Source organism: Aythya fuligula, chromosome 15, assembly GCF_009819795.1.
Source record: "Aythya fuligula isolate bAytFul2 chromosome 15, bAytFul2.pri, whole genome shotgun sequence".
NCBI lineage: Eukaryota > Metazoa > Chordata > Aves > Anseriformes > Anatidae > Aythya > Aythya fuligula.
The window spans coordinates 777,838-780,000 of record NC_045573.1 but is presented as its reverse complement, the minus strand read 5'-3'; the positions used below and the strand labels follow the sequence as shown (position 1 = coordinate 780,000).

Here is a 2,163-nt window from a genome sequence, read left to right as displayed (position 1 = left end):
TCACTGAGCTTGTTACGTGGAAATAAAATGTGGTTGGTTTTTAAAGCTGAAACTTGTTGTCTGTGTTTCAGTCTGTAGCCTTCAGGCTGTCCAGCTCCTCTCGAGATTGACCAGCTCCATCCCCTCGCAGTAAGAGTGAGGCCGCCTGGCTTTGTGCTGCGGAGAGAGTAACAGAACGGGGTCTTGGACCATGGCTCTGCCCTCCAGAGCTGGGGGGAGCTGACAGCTCCCAGCACTGCCCCGAGGCTGCCTCCCTGCTGTCACCCCTGCTGGGACAGAGGCAGGGTGCACCCTGGCTGCCCCCCCGGGCCCTGCCAGCCACAGCTCGAAGCTGCTTCCCACTGCGCTCACCGGTCGCTGCCTGGAAAGGTGGTGGAGGATGGGGAAGGGTGTCCACGGGATGGGTTCCATGGGCCAACTTGACACGGAGATGTCGCTGGCTTTTCCTGAGTCAACCATGGGATCATTCACGCTGCTGGAACTTGTGTCCCAGTCGTAATGGAAACTGAGAAGAAAATCCCTTAGAAATTACACAGGGGCAGGAGGGGGAAAAAGCTGTTGCTCAAGAAGCAGCCCAGGCCCCTCGGGATGGGACCCTGCCCTTGGTTATTTTGCTGTGTGTACAACATGCTGGTGGTGCATGACCAGGGGCTGTTCTGAGAGCCTGGGGGCTCGCTGACCCGGGGTGGGGGCAAAGGGACAGCCCCAGGCTTTGGGTACACCCTGGGCTCCCTGGCCCAGCTCCCTGCTCCAGTGCAAACACTGCTGGCCTTGGGGGGGAGGCTACTGGGTGCAGCTGCCTTCGGAAACAGGAAGCTTCCAGCTCCCTTTTTCCATTTCTGGGAGCTGATTATGTATTATTATAAGCTCGTACACATACGCCTGCAGCCACACGCTTTTTGTGGCAGCTGTGAGCCCTTCAGCAGCTCCACCACACCCTGTACACAAAGCTCCCCGTGCTTGGCAGACAGAAAACCACCACCCAACCGCAGTTATTTCCCCCAGGAGGCAGAAGGATGCTGCGGGGCTGACCGCAGCCCTGCTGATAAATCCCCAGGAGCCGAGCGCGGCGGTGCCAGGCGCTACCTGGGCCTGTGTGCGGGGCGGGCGGGCGGCGCGGGGCGCTGCTTGGGGCCGCTGCCAGCGGCCGGGGCCTCGCGGCAGCCGCAGCAGCCGTTGTCCAGGACCTGCAGGTGCAGCAGCTCCTCCGAGTGGGTGAAGGCCGGGTTGTCCAGGGAGCTGGCCGACGCCAGCCAGGAGCGCGACCAGTACTGGGCCGAGACGTCGTCCAGCCGGCAGAAGCGCCGGTAGCTGCGGGACGAGGCCGGGTGGTTACGGCAGCGCCCGGCCCCGCGGTGCCCCCGCACCTCCCTGCTGACTGCACGGCCGGCACAGAGCGCGTGTCCCCACCCAAATTGTGCGAGCAGCCGGCAGGGCAGCTCCCCAGGCCCCAGCCCTGCTCCCTCCCACCAAACACCCTCTGGCCACGGCCCTGCGGATGGGGCCTCGGGAACAATCCCTGCAGCACACCCCCGGGAGGGGCAGCAGGGCCAGCACAGCCACCGCCCCACCACAGCACTCCCAAATGACCCCCTTTGGCAGTGCTGGGGGCAGGCACACTGCCCCCACCACCACTCAGCCCCCTCCATCCCCACCCCGTCCCCACACAGCCCCCACCTGCTTCGGGTCTGGTCGGCCCTGGCCTCCAGCAGCAGCGCCTTGAAGCGGCGGATGACGATCCCGGCGACGACGGCGCCCAGCAGGACGATGCTGAACAGGACCCCGAGGGCCATGCCCAGCAGGCTCTGCTGCGTCACGCGGTAGTCGCAGCGCAGCCCCATGAACCAGAAATCGCTGCCGACGGGACACCTGCAGCAAGGGGGGGGCATCAGCCACAGGCACCCCCAGCCCCGGGGGTGGGCGCACAGCCTGGTCCCTTCCACCCCCAGCACTCACTGGCAGAGCGGCCCCCGGTCCCGGGGGTGTGTGCAGATGCCGTGGTTCTTGCAGTAGTCGCGGTGGCAGAGGGACGTGCAGGTGGCGTTCCCGTCTGCCCCGGCCACGCAGGCGAAGCCGGACCGGCAGGCAAAGAGCTCAGCACAGGGGTCCAGCGGCCGCTCTGCGGAGAGACGACAGCTCGGCTGTGCCCCCTCCACCCCAGAG

The 2,163-nt window shown here is 65.6% G+C and overlaps 1 protein-coding gene across 7 annotated transcripts in view; it reads left to right on the top strand.

Moving 5' to 3' along the window:
- The window catches only part of TNRC6A (trinucleotide repeat containing adaptor 6A), an 81,790-nt gene extending 81,738 nt beyond the window's left edge, over positions 1-52 (top strand). For all 7 annotated transcript variants that reach the window (XM_032197830.1, XM_032197834.1, XM_032197829.1 and 4 more), the window contains one exon: positions 1-52. This exon is cut by the window's left edge and continues 2,732 nt beyond it. The gene's annotated coding sequence lies outside the window, so the exon portion shown is untranslated.
- Positions 53-2,163: the final 2,111 nt, after the last annotated feature.